The 12722-nt window shown below is 34.7% G+C and overlaps 1 long non-coding RNA gene across 5 annotated transcripts; it reads left to right on the forward strand.

The window, feature by feature from the left end:
• Positions 1 to 1741: 1741 nt before the first annotated feature.
• On the forward strand, positions 1742 to 6136 carry LOC113349311. 5 transcript variants are annotated; one of them, XR_003360074.1, is made up of 4 exons: positions 1742 to 1915; positions 2245 to 2366; positions 2729 to 4962; positions 5380 to 6136. It is a non-coding gene; the product is annotated as an uncharacterized LOC113349311 (long non-coding RNA). The 5 variants fall into 5 exon arrangements; XR_003360073.1 differs by having other exon boundaries at positions 2245 to 4962; XR_003360076.1 differs by lacking the exon at positions 1742 to 1915 and adding an exon at positions 1929 to 2039 and having other exon boundaries at positions 2245 to 4962.
• The last annotated feature ends 6586 nt before the right edge of the window (positions 6137 to 12722 follow it).

A 12722-nucleotide genomic window follows, 5' to 3' on the forward strand; every position in this document is an offset into this window, starting at 1 on the left:
AGTTGACAGATTCTTGTTCCACTGACAACACAAAATCTCTTCTTTAAGTGTGTCCAGAGAAGACTCGCATCATCATAATCTCCCAGCCTTGATCTGATTGAAGAATCCAGTGTGTTGTTAATCCAAGAAACCACCATTGAATGGACATCAATTCATTCCTCCAACTGGTCAGGATCTTCAGGTTCTTTAATGGTACCGTCAACAAAACCAAATGTTCTCTTAGCTATCAAAGATATTCAATGGCTCTATCCCATTCATCATAATTGGTTCCTTTTAAAACAATCGGGTTAATAATAATACCAGGACCATCACTTGATCCTAAATGGTACACCATATTCTTCTTCGGCAAATCATATCCCATATCTTTTCCCTTCGTTCCCTTTGATGTCTTTGTTTCATCTTCTCTCATCGGTTAAAGAGAACTTGATTCAGGGTTACGGTTTGAACCAGGGTCTCGAGACCATGTCAAGTTCTCGATAAGTCTTAATATTCTCATTAAAGTTCAAGATATTCATACAATCAGAAGCCTTGGTCACCAAGACTCAAGACTTGTATCAAACAGAAGACTCTTCCTAATATAACTCTCAATAACTTAATATACATACGACTCAAATATAGATTGGGTTTGATAATGCTTTTATTTTTCCAAAAGCACTTTCAAAACCTATATATGTTAATAATTTTTGCAATTAGTGTTTGGTAAAAAAAATCAAAGTGCTTTTTACCCAAAACACTTCTCAAATTCCAAAGCTGGGGAGGAGGAGCTTTTAAAAGCTACAAAAGCATAAGTTTTGGTCCCACCAAAATTTAATACTTGATTTATCTTTTTTGTCCCTATTTTATTTTGTAAATGACAAAAATTATCGTTAAATATATATACAATTAACTTTTTGTTTCTTATATTTTATTCTTTAAATATTATTATAATCTATTTTCAAACTATTTTATGATACCATTTCATTTAGTTTGTCAAAAATGAAAATAAAAACAAATATTAAATAATTACTTATTTAGTTTTTTGTTTGAAAATTATATATATATATATATTAAAAAGTGGTTAAATAAAATAACCTTTTTTAACAATCATAATACTAGTAACAATTAGTAAATTTAATATTTTATATATTTATATTTAATCATAAAAAAAGTAATTATTTTAATACCCAATAAAATTGAATAAAACTATTTTCAGAGATATGTCTGTTTTTGTCATTTGACACAACAACAATGGTTGAATCTGATATTTTACCAAACACACTTTGATTGCTTTTTTAATCAGCTTTAACTTTAATTAATATTTTATCAAACGTCTAATTGTTTTTTTCTCACAGCAACGCACAGGAGAAAAGTGCTTTTATAAAAGCCGCAGCACTACCAAACTAAGCCATAGTCTATTTCCTAATAAATTCCTTATTAAAATAAAAGTAAACAGTACGAGGTTTGGTCGTATACCACTTTGCCAGCGTGTTTCATAGTCCATGCCGTGACGTTTCATTCGCTACTTATTACAAGACCTCGTTGCTCAAACCCAATAAAATTAGTAGAAATTGACGTTTAATTCCAAATTAGTTGGGCTTTAGACACTCTAGTCCTATCCTTTCAAGCCTAGTACTAGGGGGTCCAAATCTTCCAATATCTAAACGAGTTAGTCCAAATCCTAACGATTCAGTCCAAATTTAAGTTTTACTATGACTAAAATAACCTCCTATCAAACACAATCCAATATTCTTCCAATCTTCCCACATATGTTTCTACTTTTCATCCATCGAGAAAACCTCATCTTTTTTCCTCGTTTAGATCCGCTGAAGACGGTGATTGTGATTTTGGCTACCGTGGATGCTTAACAAGTGGTGGTGTGGTTGTTGGTTCCGAAAACATGTTTTTCAGAAAACATTTTCAGATCCAAGATTTTTAAGTGAGAAAAGACGGAATTTCGAATCGTTTTCATAATTTCTTCTTGCATATTTTCATTTTATTCTCATATCTTTCGTTCCTCATCTCCAATATTGTTGTTGTTTCATCGTATTTTAACTTTTGAGGTTTGATTTTTTCTTTCGTTAAAGGATTCTTTGACCGATCCTTTTATTTCAATTGAAGCTTTTGAATCTGTAGCGGATTAATTTAATGATAATTAATTCATGCAAATTTCTTTATTGTGATAGTAGGTTGAGGTAATTCGTTTGATTGTCTTTTTAATTTTTCATTTATTGTTCTTTAATTTTGATCGTAAGCGAAATATTGTAGACGGAGGTGGTAGGTGTGTCTTTAATTGGACATTCTGCTGGAGGATGGCTTGCTCGTCTCTACATGGAAGAATTTGGAACCTCCAATATTTCCTTACTGTTGACTCTTGGATCTCCTCTCTCGTACGTTCCCTAACTTCCTTTATACTGATTGATCTCTTAGTAGTATTATGCATAAATTATTTCAGGATTGCCCACAGTTGTGTAACTCTTAGACATATTGATACTTCTTATCGAAATGTTTACAATGATCCACTTCCTTATATGAAATGTCTTTCATTTTGTTTAATAGCTATATTGGTTTATGCTCTACATTTTCTATGGGTAAATATAATTCTCTTGTTGCATGTTTGGTTCAACATATTGGCTCTACTTCCTGATAACAGTATTTTTAAATAATAATCCAATTGCATTTGTAAATGTAATTCATTTACTTAAGAAATGGAAATTTTATTTTCTTCTCTGCAATTTCTTTCGAATTGCAGTTTGACCTTTGTAACCAATTTAAGAATTTGGTTCACGAAGTCGTGTCTACTTTTCAAGGACTGGACAACAGTTACAATTTTCTGTAGGTCCGCCTCCAAAAGATTCACCAGGAGTAATTGATGAAACTAGAGGCCTCTTGGATTATGTTGAAATACATTACGCACCTGTTGTTTATACTTTGGAGTTGAGATATGTATGTGTTGCAGGGAGGTAAAGTAAAATGCGGCTCTAACGAAATTCATTACTGCCTACGTTGTCAGCAGATGGGTCTTTACTCTTTAGCATTAATGTTGCTTTTATCTACATCACTTCCACATTTGTCAGTTTGATTTGGCTTTGTTGCTTAGCTCAACTACTTTGAGTGAATGAATTGTAATGGCTAGAGATAAATATATTGAAGTCTGGGCTTAACAACCTCCATTGTTCTTGTGAAATGCAAGGTCAAATCACTTACATTTTATTCCATTTTGTTTCATCACCGTCAACCATATGTTTTGTCATAGTAGAGGTAGATTTTCTAGGATTTTTGTTTCACTGTTTTTGTTTAATATTGTTGAGTAGTAAATGATTAAAGATGATCGGATTTTGAAAATCTTTATTCTCCGTTCAAGTTGTAGATATTTTGTTTGTGTCGAGTGATACTGTTTGTTTCTTTATGGTAAATGGATGTCACAATGTGCACATAATTATACATATATTAATTCTCAATATGTGCATAATTGTATATATATTGATTCTTACTGTGTAGATAGTTGTACACCCGTTTTTTATGGTGCACATAATTGTACATTTATTGATCGTTAAGATTATGTGTGGCTTGGGGTACTGAACACCTGGTTCCTAGTTAAGATTTTGTGTGTCTTGGGATAATGAAAATATTTTTTAATATATAAATTGAGCTATAACAGAGATTCGCCATGTTCAGAGGTAGAAAATGAGAAACCGAGAGAAAAGAGGTTAAGGTTTATGAGTTAGCTGGAGGGTGCTTTATAACCAACTGTTACTCAAAAGGGACAAAAAAGAAAGAAAATGAAAAGAGATTAAAAACGAGTTAAGAAAAAACATTTTGAAAGGATTAGTTATAGTCTGAGTAGCAAAGAAAAGGAATGGTATTTATGGAATCAGATGGTCCACTAACAAATTAGATTTTCTTCGTGGACATTTAATTAGTGTTAAATACTTAGCAAAGAAAAGAAATGATATTTATGGAATCAGATAGTCCACTAACAAGGTCTCCTTGGTGTTTACCGTTTCATCCGTTATACTGAATAGTCTTGAGCACTAATGATTGAGGAAAATAAGATAAGCTACTGGCCTACAAATTTTGTGCTTGCGCTATCCAGGGTATGTTCTTCTATCTATCCATGACTAATTTGTATTTTTTTGTTGGGATACCAATACCAAGTAGACCTTGCACTTCAGCTACCTTAGGATCCAATTTGTTTATGCTTACAGTAGAATTTTGTTTATGTTGTCAGTATTTGTTTAGCAGTAATTAGGTCCTTAGTTATATCATTGCGTATAAGTACTCTTCCGTCATAAATATTCGTTCAATCTTTCAGTCAATATAGTTAATTAAGCTCGCTTATGGGTAGTCTTGGAGGTGTTTTTCTTTGAAAATTTGATGCGTCTTCCAGTTAAATCGTTATTGCTATAAAAGTATGTATGCGTACATAGTTGTACACATGTTGATTACTAATGTGTACACAGTTGTACACGTTGGTTATTAATGTGTACATAGTTGTACACATACATAATTTTTTCTAAAGCTGCGCATAGTTCTGCATTTTTTTTGTTTTCTGTTTATATTTTTTCTTTAGAGAAACTCATTGATGTAAATATAGTCCGGGTCCAACTTAATGTGCACATAGTTGTACATATACTGATTATATTATCTTAACAAGAAAGTAAGTTGCATCTCTAATCATATGTCTTGATCCTACTTCGATGCGAACCTTCTACTGTTGGAGTTTGAGTAGAGAAGTGAGCTTGCTTTCCCAAATAACAAGACTATGCTAATATTGAAGCGTCATTTGTTAGTTATATAACCCAAGAATGTAATACGGAAGTTGGTTGCCATTACATTCCTGAATATGCAATTGTACAGCATAGGCATGTGAATCATTCAGTTCCTTATGTGTGTTGTTGTATTGATCGGAATGCAGACATCAAGACCAAAATACAATCAAATCCTTGTGAAGATGCCTGGGGTTGTGACTTATAGGGAAATCAGGTAAAAACATCCTTATTAAACAGTTTTTCATCTATATGCAGATATATGACATTTTACATAGTAACATATGACAAAAATTACATTTGTACATATTAGTACACATGTTATATAAGTCTACATTTTTGTGCACATGTGACAAAATTACATGCGTACATATTAGAGAACATGAAATTCAAGTGTACATTGTTGTGCACTTTATTTTATTTTTAAGGCTGGGCATATCTCTGCAATTCGTAGCTAGTTTGGCTTGGCGGTAGGCATCACTGATGAGTAATAAAATATGTCTGTCATTTTATTACTACCAAAGAGTTGTGTGTTTCAGTCTGAAACTAGTTTGGCTTGGCGGTAGGCATCGTTACACCAACTTCCCTTGCTTTTGGTCACCAATAAATGACTACAATTACTGACATGGAACAGATGCTCTAGCAATTGCAGTTGCCAATCCTACTGAATCTTTTGAAAGTCCAACTTCAATCAGAAGGAAAATTGTCACTTGTGTACATAGTTGTACACAAGTGAAGATGGTGTTACTGAGATTTCAATGGTGTTAGAACTGTTGATTTTATGAATATGAGATGGAGACAGTACTTACTTTGTGTGATTTAGAGTCTACAGTGACTAAGATGATAACGAAATGAAGAAGTGATGTGTATTGTTGCTGGCTGAGCACTTACAGGGTATGGATGAGCTGCAGCTGGATATGAAGCAATTGCAGGTGATGCTATGGGAAATTTGGAAGAATGGGTTTGCTTCTATTTTGCAGTACAAGGAATGGTGCATCTAAGTAATTGGTGCTATTGAGATGGTAGAACTCTAAAGTGGTGATCAGGTGAATAAATATCAAATGCCGATGGAATAGCAAAGATGAAATCTGAAATGTGTGATGTTGGTGGTACTGAGGAGCAGAATTTATGTTGTTGTTGGATGGGTAGTGTTGCTGCAGAAAAGTGCAACTAAGATTGGAAAGCTACAGAAACGGATAAAAAATTTGAGTTGAATGGTTGAGGTGTTGTAGTTGTTTGCAGCAGAAGGGTAAAGAGTGGTTGAGCGTTGGAGCTGGTGTTGGTAATGAGTTTCCGTTGTAAACATGTTGTATTTTGTAGATGTGTACATGTTTGTATGCCAATGTAAACTAAATTTTTTTAAAAATGAGAACTATATAGTCATATGGGTACTCTTTTTGTATCTCTCGGAAAGAGCTTTCCGAACATATAAAATTTGTGAATTTTGGACAAACGGTTTGAAAGATAAATTTATTTTACTTTATTTTTTTATTATTTAAAACTGCTGACATCATTATGAGTCACTTTGGACTAAATTTCAAATATTTGGATTAAATTGTAAAGATGAAGGTTATTTGTGTATTTTTCATAAAAAAGACTAATTTGTACCTAGTTGAATGGGTTAGGACTAACTAGTATATTTTGATGGGATTTTGGACTAAACCGTATTTTTCCCATAAAATTAGCACATGTACTTTCTCGATGAGCTCCTCCCTCTCCTCATCCTCCACTGTTGTTGCTAGAGGTATTTTCCCTTTCAAAGTTTTAACTAAACATTGATGCACCAAAAAAAAATCATCTTTAGCCTCCATAGGAGAAAATCATTCCACCCGTCAAACATCTTTATCACAAACTTCGCCACCATCATAGATCGCTTCTACCTGAAGTTTTGTTACCAATTTGATATAACAAATGGCTCAAGCACAATCAAGATAAAAATGAAGTTAATCGCATAAGCATGCACACATAAACAAAGAGATTTTAGTAGTTTGATCTATATCCACTGTGAAGACCACGAAATAATTCCATTAAGATGAAACAAGATTACAAGGTAACACCCAAAATTTCTCTCAAAAATCTAACTCACACACTCACTGCAATCTATTTCTCTCACAGCCAAAGGAGAAGCCTCATTTTTCATTTCTCCCGATACGGTTACAGGGTAACTAATGGAATCTTGGGCCAGAAATAACAAGCAAAGCCCAAATAGACTTGCAAGAACTGCATTCATATGAGAAAAAATGTTGGCGTCTTTGATTATACGAAATACATCTCCCATATTCGTATTTTAAGAATCACTTAAGAACTTTTACAAGGTTACAACTAGTGAAAACTACAGGGAGACCCATTCTCCCAGATTTTTCAACTAAGAAACTCACGCTCAGAAAACTACAGGCGCGCATCCATTTTCTGGAAAAAAATTATTCTCAAATCCACAATTTCAAAAATTATGTTTTCGTCTGTTTTAATGGTCGAATTACACTTCTTCTTCAACAGAATAGAATAGAATCTCTACATTTTCATATCCTCTCACCCGAGTGAACTCGGAGAAGACCAGTTCCCCCCCTAAAACCTGTAAGTTCGATTCTAAAACCCCAATTTCTGTGCTCATTCTTTGATACAGGATAATCTTAATCGATGGAGGAAATTCGAAACCCCTTTCTCTGTGCTCACATGTACATCACAAAACCCTTCCTTTCTTCGTCATATCAGGGTTTGATTTGTTTCTTCTTCTTCTTCATTTGTAAGGGAGGGTAGACATCATGTTTGGGTATACTTGGGAGGAGGATGGAGCTGAAGATTTTGATAGGAATGGTTGATTTTTCATTGGTGATGAGAAATTTGTCTAATTTTTGTTGACATTGAAGGGGATGAATTGGTTAATGGTGATGTGTTTTGTGAGGAATTTGGGAGTTAGAGAGATGGGTTTGTTAGTAGATTTGAGATGATGTACATAAATATCTTACTTTCTATGAGATTTGGATTTGGGTTCATTCCAGTTTATTTAAGAATTAGGGGTTAAGAAATTTGAAGTGTTTTGTGATGAAACTGATTGAGTTTAAGGTCGGAATCGAAGAAAAAGAAAATCTGAAGAATTGAATGGGGGAAGTTTGACGGATGCGATAAACTTATGTCCTAGTCTTGTTTCCATTTGGTTTAATTTATACGAAAATTGGTTGTGTGTTGATGCTTGTGGAAAATGTATAGGAAGATACCAATGCTTGTGTATAGAAAATGTGTTTTTCATTTGATCTTGTATACGAAATGACTAAAACAACCAGGAACAGAACTGAATGCTTACAGGAAATTGAAAACACAAGCCTAAACCACAAAAAGATGGTGAACTCCTACACTGATTATGTATAATTGCTTGACAGGGACAAAGGCTGAGGATCCGCATTTACCTGCGGAAAATGTATAGGAAGTGCATCATAGTGATGAAGTCTGCAGCGCATGAAGTCCAAGACTCCAGCATTTCTCTGCAGGGAACTTGGAGATGCATAATCGTAGAATGACACATACATTAAAATTTAGTCAATTCCAGCATTGGTGGTGGTGTTTCGGGGACCTAGTTAAGTGCAGAAAGGATGATTGATTTCGTAATGTCAGGTCTCGAGGGAAACATGAGCTTAATTATCTCAAGCAATCATAGTCAGTGTTTGGTGTTCATCTTATAATTTGAGGCTCCACCATTTTTCTACAGGAGATTCATAGACAGATGAGTAGAATTTTGAGGCAATTCCAACACTGGGGGTTTCCTGTAACCTGGTTCAGTCTTGCAAGAGTTTGTTAACCAGGCTTTATCCAGTTGAGTTCAACATGGGTGTTTCAGGGCAGCAGGTGTTACAGGCGGCTTAGTTCAATCATACGGCTTAGTCCAACACATACAATCTGTTGCAAAATACTGTATAGTAGATTTCTGACATCCATTGAAGTACCCCCAGAGTATGTGAACTAGCTTGTATTTCATTCTCTAACAAAAATTCATTCAATAAAGCACTACAAAAACAGTTGCATAACCTGTTGTTGTCCATAATGGTTGAATAATCTGTTATGCAACTCTAAAAACAGTTGTATAACCTGTTATGCATCTACAAAATTTGTTGCATAACGTGTTATGCAGTCCGAAAAATGATTGCATAACACGTTATACAACAACATTTTTGTTAGTATTGAAACCAACAAAAAATAAGGTTGCATAACTTGTCATGCACCTACAATAATATCTACATAACATGTTATGCAGTCGTGAAAATGGATGCATAACCTGTTATGCATCCGAAAATATGACTGCATAATGCATTATGCATCGAGAAAATTGCCACACAATCTTTTATGCATCGAGAAAATAGATGCATAACATGATATGCATCCGTAAATATGGATATATACTGCATTATGCATCAATTTTTTATACTCAAGAAGGGTGCGAAGACAATGGGTACATGACTTGTTATAGATGCATAACTTTGTTATGCAGTCGAGAACATGGTTGCATAATTCGTTATGCGTCTGCATAATGCGTTATGCATCCTTTTTGGTGGCTGCATAATGGTTATGTATCAAGTTTTCGAAAATTTTGCCTAAAACGATGATCACCTCCGATTTTTTCATGAAAAACAAAAATTTGATATTGTTGTTTGTACTCGTCGCGTAGCTCTCTTTAAAAGATTTCCAACCATATAAAATTTGTAAATTTCTAAGGTGCGGATTTTTAGATATGTTATGTCCAAGTTGAGTTGCCAATTATACCCCTGATGCATAACTCAGTCATGCATATGCATAATCCGTCATGCAGAAGTTTTTAATAATTTCATATAATTATGGGTGTCACGGAAATAATTATGGGTGTCACGGTACCCAAAATTAATTATGAGCCTGAGAACGAGAATATTATTTTTTTTGGGTCTCCCCCTAATTTCCCCTTGCAACTACTACCATGGAACAATCTTTTTTCAAAAGAGGTAGAACCGACTGCCATGGAACGGTTCTGGGGAGAATTCTCAAAACTCTAGTTTCCTCTGAGAATTGGAACGAGTTCTGGTCCATCTATACTGGATTACGCTCAAAAAGGTTTTTTATTTGAAGTCTACCCACGTTATTTTGGAGAATGATACCATAAGTCTCATGATGAAACTCTGATTCCAAGATTAATTTTCTAAGTAACTGGAGGATGGATGTCGACTGACAGGATACTATCCATTTTAAACTGGTAGCTAGACTATAGTTTGGATGCCTAATGTTGAGTGATGCACTAATTTTCGTCACTTTAAACAATGTCTCCACTCTCCATAACGCCAAAGTGATGGAAAATATGTACTGTTAAGGGAAAAGATTCGGCACAGGTGAAAAGGAGAGTCATCTAAATTCGCGCTGGTCTCAATTACCCTCAAACATGATGATTATAAATAATTTGCGCATGATTTTACCAATAGTGCACGTGCATGCATCAGGCCGTGGGTGCGCGGACATCGAGTCATTATGGATTAAGGCTTTCGGGTGGATTGAGGTGAGTCATGGTGGACATAAGAAAACCATGCAACGGTGATCGCGCTATAAGGAGATTTTTGTCTGAAACTTTTTATATTTAGTGTACTATTGCGTTGGCCAAATGCATCTCGCCCAGCGGCCCAAGTACATTGTTTAAGTTGCAGACAGATATATACTTAAATTAACGTATGGAGAAGGGGGTGAAGCCTTGTGTTTACGCGCAGTTAGAGAAGTTCCGAGTTTTGTTGCGCAAAGTTCATCAAACTCAGTGCTTTAGATAGTAAAAGAGCCAAGCGGCCAAGTGCCTTCGGGCACTGGTAGTGTGTTAGACCAGCCCTTTTGACATGCATTTCACACTCTGAAGTTGGCAAAACCGTGGGCAGATGATCTGAGTTACAAAATTTGCAGTAACATCCATGTTGTGCCGTGGACGTGCCGACGCTGCATATTTTACCGTTTGCACCTCTCGGAGCAGTATGTATATTTTGAAGCATGCATATAAACTATTGAAAGATACCGGTTGCAGAGATAAATCATGCGACTAGCAGGAACATGTTTCTACTAAATATGCAACAGGAGTTCGGACCTTTAGTTGACAAAAGTAGTAACAATGGATTAAGCTAATGGATTATGGATAATATTGATTATAATACTATAAACTAATAGATAATCAACCAATCACTTCTTGATTGGAAATATCAACCACTTGAAGTAATGAGTTTGAACTTTGAAAGAATCCAATTAGCAATAGTATCTTAAGTTAGTGAAACAAATGACCAAATTTTTCGCGAGAAAAGAAACATAAAATGAACGGTCTAATCTATACCGTCAAGAAACATGTAGCCAAATGAAAAAGACCCCTTCATGCCCAAACAAATAACCGGTGAAAAAGAAGATTATCACCCTTTGAGTCATTCAAAGAGATTGTATAGAATATTTATTCAAGTTGTTTTATTTTTCTGGAGGTGCAAAGTTTAATTTTAATAACTCATTGTAAATATATTTTGATTGTTATTTTTGCGGCTTTATCTAATAATTTTTGTTGATTTAGAACACTATATATAGAACATTAGTCTAACATGAATACGTAATACATCTCTTTCATTAGAATTTTTTCCTCGAATGTGTCAGTTCTTCGTGAGGAAAGTATACACAAGAATACCAAGCAAGCTAAAAAGAAAAAGATATTTGATGACTTAAAATAATGGTTTTGGACTACATCCTCCTTAACTTGATGGAGAGTTATTTCTGATAATTATGGGATTCAAATTCCTACCTCCGCAAATCGCAATGAGAGAAAACATGCGATCTATCAGACCTTTTAATGGTTGGCTTGGATGATAGTTTGGAAAAGCTTATTTTTGGCCTTGCCGCTTGGTCGGGCCAACTTTAATTTCTCGGAGTCAGGAAAAATTCTCTATACGCGAAGAAATTGAGGCTTATGGTGTAATTTACCTATTCAACTTTTATTTTTTTCTCCCCACCATAAAATATCTACAAGGAAATAATTAAAGCATTGGGGATTCAGTAAACATCATTTTTTTTTACCCACTCATAGATATCCAAGCTAATCAAGAAAATTTAAAAGAGAATGTCAAATAGGAGAATGAACGGTGACATTCTGAAATAACATTAACCATCATTGTAATTCATGACCGAGGTTTTTAGATCTTATGGAGGGTTTTTTCCAATTAATGCATGTCATTGTTACTCCTTATTTCAACATCATCTTTAGGGAAAAAAATGTATTCAGACAAAGATTATTAGTCATCATAGATAACGAAATAGTAACTTGTTATGCTTGTTTGAAAGAAAATTTAATCCTACTTTATGTTCAAGCAAGTGGCGGTATTTTATTTTATCTTTTGGTTGAGTGAAAATTAAGAGTATTTTACACTTGATGATGGTTGGTACTCGGCAGGGACGGAGCCAGCTTGAGAAACTGCACGCTCAACCCAATTAGTTCCCAAGCCTAAATTTTCTAAAAAATCAAGCTTCCAGCTTGAAAAACTGCACACTCAGCCCGATTGGCTTCCAAGCCTAAATTTTCAGAAAAATCAAGCTTCCGACCTCTATCAAGACTTTCCAACCCAATAACAAGATTTTGACTCAACCCCTGGAATTCGGTACCAATGTTTCTAAAATGGTCTTGAAAACGACTGTTCTGGCAAGCATGTTCTTGTGTCGTGATTTTAAAAATTCCAAAATAAGGGAAAAAATAAATGGTTTGGTTAGCTACGAGTCCAGGGGCGGAGCCAGATGCAAGCATGGGTCTGCAGTTGCATACCGAGCTGAGCTGGCTTCCAAGCCTGAAATGTTAGAGTAGATGGGTTTAAGCATTTTTGTATGCTTGCACCTCCTAGCAAGATTTTGTTCCACATAATCAGATTTTTGGCTCCCCCCTGTTTGAGTCTGTGACAATTTAAAGTATTCTTATATACTTGAATTCTTGGTGGAAACTTATTTTCAAACATTGTTGGTGGTAAA

The sequence above is a fragment of the Papaver somniferum genome, chromosome 2, assembly GCF_003573695.1.
Source record: "Papaver somniferum cultivar HN1 chromosome 2, ASM357369v1, whole genome shotgun sequence".
In the NCBI taxonomy this organism is placed as follows: Eukaryota; Viridiplantae; Streptophyta; class Magnoliopsida; order Ranunculales; family Papaveraceae; genus Papaver; species Papaver somniferum.